Source organism: Bidens hawaiensis, unplaced genomic scaffold (assembly GCF_021521415.1).
Source record: "Bidens hawaiensis isolate Kalapana, Puna unplaced genomic scaffold, B.hawaiensis_p1.1 tig00044890_1, whole genome shotgun sequence".
NCBI classification, from domain to species: domain Eukaryota; kingdom Viridiplantae; phylum Streptophyta; class Magnoliopsida; order Asterales; family Asteraceae; genus Bidens; species Bidens hawaiensis.
The window spans coordinates 66597-76843 of NW_027497991.1; the positions used below are offsets into that span (position 1 = coordinate 66597).

The following is a 10247-nucleotide window of genomic DNA, read 5'->3' on the forward strand; positions in this document are numbered from 1 at the left end:
TTTGAAGCTAACATAGTTGAGTAATTGCAGAGACTCAAATAGTTCATTTTTGAAACCACAGGGACTCAACCAGTTCAACTTTTTTTGAGGACTCATTGTGTTTCCGCCCCGAAACTGCAGGGACACAAACATCAATTTTCTCTTGAGTAAATTGGTGTGAGTTTGATATAACAAATATGCAAGCAGCATATAATTGTTTTTGTTTTGTTTTTTTTGGTAACTAGCTTGTAGCATACAATTGTTTTTGTTTTGTTTTGTTTTTTTGGTAACTAGCTTTTGGCTGCTTGTTAGCTGGGCTTTATACATTATCGTCTTTCAAAAATATTACAGATATGACTTGCACAGTTGAACCCACTTTTGACCGGTCAGCTTAATGAATGAAAGGAAAGAAAAACATGTAAAATTGGCATTGTAAAACATAAAACTTGACCATCTACGACAAAAGAGTGGCTAAAACATAAGTTTGAAAAAAGAATATAAAAAAACAAATGCAGCAAAAAAAAGATGATGATGAACTGGGTATTTCCAAAATGTTGAACCTCACAAAACAATTTTTCAGAATAATCAAACATTAATGTTACACATTGCATAGAACTAAAATTGATAAATATTGCTATGATGTGATGATGCAAGAAAGTTAAAAAGAAAGAAATTCACGGATCTTGGGGAGAAGAAGCTTGTTTAACTCTTCTTTGATGAACATCCCAACTGTAGACCCGAGCAACCGTAACCTAATTAACAAAAGTAATTAAAACAAACGTGCGTTTGTGAGTCTCATGTGACATTGAAAAAGATAATATTAAAGATATGGGATGCATTTCTCATGTAAACTTACTCGAGCTAATTATTAAATACACAAACCATCGTTCTAGTAACCGATAAAAGAAAATAAATATTTGTTTATCAAAACAAGAAATCTTTTGTAAATGAAGTATATAATTTAAAGCCTACCTGGGTGATGTTTACTTGATCTCTTAAGAAGTGTAGATCAGTAACTAGTACTTCTAAACTGGCTTTTGCATTTTCCAAATTGTTTTGCAGCAGGGTAGTCGCCTGCGTTTTTCATGTTTAGAAGTTGCATATACATACATATTTAACGAAAGAACAAAAACTGGCGATGGGTCATGTGCATGAAAACGAAAATCCCGAAAACTGGAATAAACCGAGCTAACCAAACTGATATAACCGAACCCAATAAAAAACCAACGATGTGATTTTATGTATTCTTGAAAAACCGTTTGGTTTTGCAATCAACAAAAAACAGAACCAAACCAACTGAAACCGAACTGAACAAACCGATTTTTAACTAATTTAAAAAGAAATTAATAAATGATGTAGCCCCAAAATTTGAGGTCCAAAAATTCATTATTTTGGGCCACCTATTTTTTGTCCAATTCAAGCCCGAATGGTAAAACCGAAACAAAACTGAACCCATTGTGAAACTCGAAACAGAACAGTTTTCAAAAACGCAAAAACCGAATTTCAATTTTGGTTCGGTTTGAGCCCCAAACCGACCCATGCACAGTCTCCTGTGAGGCTGTGACATTGCTCCATGTTGCTACCTCTGAAAGTTATCTTAGATGAAACATTCGACAATAAAATACACACCTCGTCACATGAGTACTCTAGCATTACATTTGCTCCCAACCATGAGCACACAGAATTTGCATTCTCGATGCGGGCTCGGGCATAGATGCCTTCAGATACTTCAAAATCTGTAAGCAATGCCTGTATTGAAACAGCAGGTTCCCACGTAATCATAAAAAACGAGGAATAATGTATGTATCACCCAAAGGGGCTTTTATTAGCATGTTACAAGGTCCATACCTTTCTTATTAAGATGTAGTAATATGTTTTGACATGAAGAGACAAATGCAACATGAAATGTTACGTGGCTTAGATTGTCATACAGTCGAGTGATACATGAGTATGCATACACGTAAACATTATAAAAAAAACAATAAAAGAAAGAAATCATACCACGACTCATAGATTTAATGTGTAACACAAATACATACAAAAGCACAAATCTTATCATGCTTTTGCTTGTACATGTATTTAGTGTATTCATGTAAGTTTAAAGTATAAGAAGAGAAATGCCTTATATCCATGGTTTAAAAAGGCTTTCTAAGGCGCGCCTCGAGGCTTACGCCTCGGCAGCCTCGGTGGAAAAACGCATAAAAGGCTTAGCCTCAATAGGGTTTACTGAAACCTAAGCCTCGACCTTTGTGAGGCGGTTTGAGGCGGTGAGGCTTCGAGGCGAGGCGTTGAGGCTTAAGCCTCACTAGAAGTTGTGAAATACGGAAATATGCCAAAAAAAAATTATTTTCTGGACATTTTATTTACCCATTTAGTGCTTAGTAGACTTAATTAGTGGGCCAGCCCAACATTTACTGTTAGTGTACTTAAAAAACATCATCGTTTAGCTGTGTAATGGTTAGTGTTTAATTGGTGTGCCTCCTTTCACAACACCAAGCAACAGCAACACAGACACAACAACAAAGAACTACTTTATGATGTTTGTTTTCTATTAAATTAGTGGTTGAACTATTTTATGATGTTTGTTTTATTAGTAAATAAGGTTTTATAATATTCATAATGTTTATTTTATGTTAAAGTGCGATTTTTATAGATTATATATATATAGTTTTAATACTTTTTGATAATGTTTTGAGGCTTACGCCTCGGTCCGCCTCGAGGCTTACGCCTCGAGAGTCTGATGGAAAACGCCTCGAGGCTCGTTTCCGCCTTTTTAAACTAGTTATATCTTCTCATTATTTATGTTTATTCCAAGCTTTTATTAATATTACAAATAGCGGATCTTCATTACCCTATTTGATACAAAAAAGACCAAAATACCCCCTCAGTGAATACACGATTCATGAGGTTGACGTTGATCCTAATACCCTTGTAATTTATGAAGCTAATTATTAAATAGGAGGTCGATTTGATTTCAAAAGAGACTCATCTTTAGCTAAGGAGTTTTCAAAATTTGAGGCGGAACCTAGTTACAAGGGAGGCGTGGCATGAACTATGAAAGGTAAATTACTTGTATGATGATAAAAAAAAAAGGATGAATTAGAGTGACCTCATCGTTATGCAAAGTGGAAACAACATCTAAACACTTGTTGATATCCGGAATCTTGGCCTGGTAAACATATAAATGAAAATGTTTAACTAGTTGATTAAATATAGAGAGAGTGAGAGTACCTGAAGATCTCTCTGCTGAGCTTCATCTCAACCACTTTGTATTGCTCATACAAATAAGACATAAAAAAAACAACCCAACCCAACCCTAATGCAGGTGAGGAGTGATGTTGGAGGAAAGCGAGAGCAGCGTTGGCATCAAGACCTAATTCATTCCACCTCTTTTGCATGGAATTCCTCTCCCATTCTCTCACCCAACAATTTCTTTTATTTGTTTTGTTTTTAGCTTTTCGTAAAAAGAAAATCATTTAAATTTAAATAATAAAGAAAACACGCTTCGAGAACTCATTAAGTTTTTATGTATTTTACTTTTCGGTTGTTATAGCTAGTGCTCGTATCATACACCAACGTGCATTTTGAGTACCACCATCTTATCTTACTTGTTAATATTTCAATAATAATAATAATAATAATAATAATAATATTGTGAAGTGGTTAGGTATGATATACTTAAAGCATCATACTCATATTTAAATTTCTATATGTGATTTTTTTGCAAAATATTGCGGTTTAAGTTATTTAAAGGTTTAACAATCTAGTTAAATCCTTCTTTAAGTTGAATTAAGTATTTAATAAGAATAAAAATTAATTTAGATTAGCTAACTTTTAGACAAAGGTTAGTGTTATACACTCTTATGTGCAAATATTCAAAGCAATTTAATAACCAAACAAATACAAATGGAAATCACAGTTTACTGTATTATATTTATATCTCATCTTCATGTGTTCAATATTTATATGCATCCATTTAACCAAATTGAACCAAAAACAAAAAACTAACCTGATTAAACAAAAAACCCTATCGGTTAATTTGGTTGAGAATGAAAAATACCCAAACTCCCGCCAAAACATAAGATGAAAGGGAAATGAAATCGTGAATGTATTATGCTTCCTGGTAGAAATGGAGTGACCATCATCAACCCAATTAATCCAAGGCGGAGATGGAGGTTGATGAACCACAACAGCAACAACAAGATAGTGAGGTTGCTGAAGACGATGATCCATTCCTCCAGTTTATCCATATTATCCCCAACTGAAGAAGATGCTGATAATAATAATAATAATAATAATAATAATAGTCCCGCCTGGAGCTGGGTTTCTAGCCGGATAATGAAGACCTGCAGAGCCTATTCAAGCTGCCATTCTCCTCTCTGAATTATCTCAGGTTGGTTTAGGGCTTTTCTCCTCCTCCTGCTTTCATTACATTAGGGCCAAATAATAATATGAAGCTGTGTGTTTAGGCATGGAGTGAGAGTCTAAGAGGTGGATACTCAAAAAATAAAAGACCAGAATGTATGGATCATCTGCAGAAGAAGCATAAGAGAGTAAAGCTTCCCAACACGGCTACAATTGATTCCATTTACGACAAGAGTTTCTTGTCCTTGACCACTGTTCTCGAGGTTGTTATACTTGATGCTTTCCTTCTTCCAGGTGTGTTTTCATTTTTTATATTATTGAATGTTATACTTGATGCTAATATGGTGAAAGTTCTAGTTTCTTCAGTTACATTGCTACCTGATCAAACGTTAATTCAACTTGTTCTAGAACGCCAATTCAGGATATGATACATAAAATATGTGCATGCTCAAGTATTTGAAATATTGCTATAAGTTATTCATTATAAGCGGCTTTTTGTAGGGACAAATTTTTACATGCTTACCTTGGGAGACTTTTGGAGCTCCAATACCATTGATCTTTATCTTCATCGCAGGTAACATTGATATAATGGCTTGAAATTATAATTTGTGTCATAACTTTGTTCTCGATTTAAGATACCCCATCCCATGAAACATCACTACACTAAGCAAAACTGTTTAATGCATTATCACTTAAGGGTTATGCTATTCACTCATCTGTGAACATCAGGTTTTACGACTTGGCTGACCTTAAAAATGGGATTCTGAGGAAAGGACGAGAGCTTTTGCTTACAGGGTGTTATCTTCGAACAACCACTAGAGGATCTGGTCATCTACGACTTCTACCAACAGAATATTTACTGATAATATTAGATGAGGTAATAATGCTTATGATCCTATTGTTTTGGCCATTTAACATTTTTACTTCTGTGTGCCCCATTATATGGTGTGACAAGATCTGCGGATCTTTTTGCGGGCCACTTTTACTTGATGCAAGTAGATGGTGAAATTTAGAGTGATTGCGGGTCCCTTTGATGAGAAAATAACTTTTGGTTAGAGTAAACTAATGTTTGCACTGTCACATTTTTTTTGTTAAGTGGCATCATGTGCACTACATGTGATGGGCATTTTTGTCATTTTACTCCAGTTTTTGAAGATTGTAATCAAACATAGGATGAAGATGATGATGCAATGCTGCTTGGAGCACAGTTTTGTTCTGATTCTTTGTCTTCCATTTCTGTTGATGATATGAAACAAGGGGCCTTGTATTCTTTATATGCTAGGTAACTCAAGCATTCCTTAATAACTTATATTGACCACACTGACTTATAAATACAAGTTTCTTTTGAAGAAGAGCTCATGTTTAGTAACTAATAACTTAAATTTGTGCAGGATAGAATCTGTTGGATCTTTAGAAATTCAGGGAAAGTTTGGTAGCCTGCAGAGGAAACAAATTACTCTTGTAGACAGCGACAATTTCAGGGTAAAGTTTTTCCTATGGGGTGACCAGGTTGTGCTTGCCAATTGTTTCAGGTAAACCGGACACCATGTTATTGTTATATTATAAGTATATTTCAGATAAACAACTAAAATTTCTAAATGCATCATCTAAGAGTCTTCACATAGCAAAATGACACCACCACAAAGTTATCCACATGTAAAAGAAAACTGATCTAAACAAGTCAAAACTCAACAATATAAACATATTTTAACTTTATTGCTAGTACGGGTGTGCATGGATTTGTTTTGGGCTTAAACCGAAATTTCAGTTTTTGGGTTTTTGAAAAGTGTTCAGTTTTTGTTTTGCCAATTACGCTTGAAGTTTTGGGGCTGAAAAAAGTTGGCCCAAGTTAATGAATTTGGGTATAAAACTTTGGGTCTAGTTTTTTTAATTAATGGTTAATTGATTATTCTACATTTGGGCCTAATTGGGCTACACCACTTATCAATTTTTTATAAATTACTAAATAATAATAAAAAACTTATAATTCATAAATTCAGTACTGTATTTTTGGTTCTTACGAGGTCAATAATTTGGTTATTGGTACAAGCAAAATCGAAACCGAATTATAAATTCACTTTCGAAATAAAAAACACAAGACCAAACCATATGTTTTGGATTGGGTTCTGTTATGTTGGTTATTTCGGTTTCATGCACATCTCTACTTGACTACTTGCAAGTATAGTCATTTACGCAGTTTCTTGCAGTGTAGGAAGTTGGCTAGCCCTAGACCGGCCATTTGTTTCAACTTGTACTGAAAGTACGATGGAATCAACTGAAGAGATATGTCTTGAATACGGGAGCGCCACACAGCTATATATAGTGCCTTTCATTCGCCGTGAGGAACAAGTAACCAATCTTATATGTAACATAAAAGCAGAGATATTAAAATGTGACTTTGTTAACACCTAGTTCAACAGGTATCTGTTGCGTCAACTCAAAATCATTATCAAGGATCAAAACTGTTGGCTACAGTTGACCCAACTCAAGGACCCAAAGTTTCTCAAGTAACATTGCCATGTGATTCTCGGGGAGCCATTGACTTCAGTAACTACCCTTTTAGAGTAAGTTTTATGCAATTTATTTACACATTTTAACTATTACAAGTGATCTTATAGATTTTCTTGTATTCCAAACTTTTACAGCTGTTTGTGGCTGATCTTCATGAGAAGATGAGTAACATAAGCATCTATGGTGTAGTTACAGATATTAAGAAACCAAATCATCAAGAATCCATCGTTTCTTTGAGAATTGAAGATTCAACTGGAGGGATTTGGGCCAAGCTACATTTTGTTAAATCTTGGTATAGTTTCTTATGGTTTAATAGCAAGTAGTTTAACAGAAGATACATGGTTGATATGATGTCTTATATTATATTATTAGGTCATTGGGGAAAATAAGCGTTGGTCACACGGTATACATTGCTGGCTTGACATGCTCTATGACCAAATGCAAGAGGTGAGTAGATATATAAGTCATTTTGGTTAAAGATTCAACCTTTGAATTCTGTTCAGGTTTATTATATAAATAAATATATTTAACTATGCTAAGAATTTCAGTATGCAAGCATTTTTAAGTAAAAGGAAAAAACGTGAGACCCACAGAAGCACTGCTTCAATGAAATGGGTCTCTGTTCTGACTCTTCCTTTGTTTTTATCTCCCCTTTCATGATCTTTTTTGTAGAATAAGTATAACAATGTGCGTGCATTTAGCATTTAGACAATGGTATCGACATATATCTTTTAAAAAGTAGATTTTATCTATATTGAATTACCTTGCTTAAAGCTAAGTTGTTGGAATTCAGCATTGAAGTTTCATGGGACGAGAAAGAAGGCGGATGTTTGTTTGTTAACCTAAGTTGCTTACCAGCTTTGCTAAACTCTTCATGCCTCCACAAGTCATCTACACTTTCAGATCTGTCAGCCAGTAATATCAGGACACATGTATGTTCTCTTTGTCTCGGTTCTTCAATACATCTGATCTTATAATAAGCATGTTGATATTGATCTTCTTCAGAATCCGTATAAAAAATATTAATAAAACTTGTTATTACCCTTTTCAGGTTTGTCGAATTTGGCTAGACCAAGTTGAGCACTATCATATAAGTTTGAGGTATTTTCACGCATCATGTGGACATATTGCTACAAAGAATATTGGGTTTGAATGCAACTTTTGTGGCTGTCATTGTGATGATGACATTGTTCCTAGTTTCCATTTGAAAGTCACCATTGCAGATGATACCGGCAAACTTTTAGCATGGTGCACAGCTCATACGGCTACTGAGCTGCTGCAAATATCTCCTGATGAGTTTTTTAATTTGCCTGAGGTACGTATGGGCATGCTTGCAGATACATTTGTACAACTTATAATATATAATTAACGCGTGTTAATAACAGGAAGAGCAAATAATGTACCCGTCTTCTTTAGAACATGAGAGGTTCACGGTTGCACTTGTTAATAGCAAACGAGGAACAGACAAAGGAGCATTGCCGGAAGATGATGATGTATCGGTTTGGGAAATCACTCAGGCGTTGAAGTTTGACTAAAATATGAATATCTTTTTGGTTTGTAATAATAACAAAGTTATAATTATAATTTAATGGTTGTTAGTACATCTCATGTTGTCTGTTGGCCTTAGGTGAGAGTTTAATTAATCTGCTCACAAAATGTGACTAATTAATTCTTATTATATATATACACCAGATAAATACGAGTAAATATATCTACTTTTTTTTCATAACATTCTTACTATCCAAGAAAATATGCGTCCCTTTAAAACTCTAGTATCCCATCCGAAATTCTAATGCTATAGATCCAAAACTGAACGAAATGTGAAGGAAGCAATATGTTAACAACAGAGAGTGGTGCATCCTCGATGTAGATTCAAAGCAAACGGTCATGTTGACTTTATGGTCGGTGGCACTATTCGTGTCACATTGCTATGCAAGATGAAACATTGCATAGTCATGTCACTTAATGTGAGTGTTTGCATATGATGATACAATAATTTGAATAAACACTTGTTCTCTTAGTATCATAAATCTTGATTATAATGTTTTGAGCGTGCACGAGGTTTGATTATTATGTTGAATGTGAGAAAGATTCTCTGGCGAGTGAGATGCTTGCACATAACTTATTACTAAAATCCAAGTTACTAAAAAATGAAAACCAATTACTTAAATTTACAATTTTCATTACTCAATGTGTGGCTAAACCCAAAACATAATGACTATTTAACCTTTTATTTTAACATACCCATCGTGTAGTTTGTATTATTATAAAGTTTTTGACTTGTTGTTTACTTTGTTATATCTAAATCATCACTTTTTAAAAGGAATATAGCCCGTGTAATGTGTATTATCAAATTATTATATACATATCAAACATATAGTATGTAATAAATCACTTTTTAGCCTTTGAGCATGAAACAAAATAATTGTCGGGAATCATTGAGTGAAAAAGACACAAGGGACTGTTTCAACCATCTATTAAAGTATGATCTAACGACTGAATATTAATATTTGTTTTTAACTATTTAGGAATTCTGATTTAAATGTCCCTATACAATGATGCATACAACATGACTATATAAACACACACTTTTTTAAGATATCATCATAGAAGCAAACAATAAGTCGTTTTAAGTAACCAATCATTCACATAAATTATTGTTGCAACTAATAATTTGTTGTGTGGATGTATAGAATCTATTTTCCAAAACAAAATAAACAAATTGTATAGAAGCTATATAATAGACTCAAAAGGGAATTTCCCACTTCCCATTATTTTGTTATAACCTTTGCAAACATCAATTACCCAAAAAGGAAAGAGGTGACATAGATGATCAGTGTTAAAATTACTTAGTGTACGTGATTTTGGTGGTTCGGATAATCGGGATTTACTTATAAATCAAATTGGATTTCACAATATATATTGGTATAAGTTAGGTGTCGTGGAGGACACACTTGTCACAACTATTGTGTCTGACTTCAGTACTCGGTAGTGAAGAACCTCTACGGGTTTAATATCATGGTGATTTTCAAGGTTGCCCTGGTAGGTTGGGTGAAGGCGATGAACTGTAACACCCCGACCAAAGGCGGCGGAATATGCCGGGGTGAAACGGATTGCCCAAGAACACAAGACACTATTAAAGTGACAATATTTAATCAACTCATTAATTTCATTCAATCACCAAAGTAACACATATTGTTCATACAAATAACACCAAAACATAAGAAATAAATATTGTTCATTCTTCTAATAACCTAGCGGTATCAAAATAGAATGACGTCTTCAAACTCCAACATAAAATAACATTTGTCAACACGTATGTTGGTGAGCAATTTCATAGTTTTGAGTATACATAATATGAGCGAAATCCACAAACGTATATGAGACTATAA

The 10247-nt window shown here is 34.0% G+C and overlaps 2 pseudogenes across 2 annotated transcripts; one reads left to right on the forward strand and one right to left on the reverse strand.

Moving 5' to 3' along the window:
- Positions 1-506: 506 nt before the first annotated feature.
- Positions 507-3377, reverse strand: LOC143595305 (prefoldin subunit 3-like; annotated as a pseudogene). Its single transcript, XR_013146500.1, has 5 exons — positions 3211-3377; positions 3089-3148; positions 1609-1728; positions 952-1053; positions 507-731 (listed from the first exon to the last, which is right to left on the reverse strand). The product of XR_013146500.1 is annotated as a prefoldin subunit 3-like (transcript).
- Positions 3378-4092: 715 nt separating this feature from the next.
- On the forward strand, positions 4093-8434 carry LOC143595306 (uncharacterized; annotated as a pseudogene). Its single transcript, XR_013146501.1, has 13 exons — positions 4093-4372; positions 4449-4638; positions 4846-4918; positions 5074-5221; positions 5517-5626; positions 5736-5876; positions 6552-6693; positions 6765-6908; positions 6990-7147; positions 7228-7302; positions 7649-7800; positions 7837-8170; positions 8241-8434. The product of XR_013146501.1 is annotated as an uncharacterized LOC143595306 (transcript).
- Positions 8435-10247: the final 1813 nt, after the last annotated feature.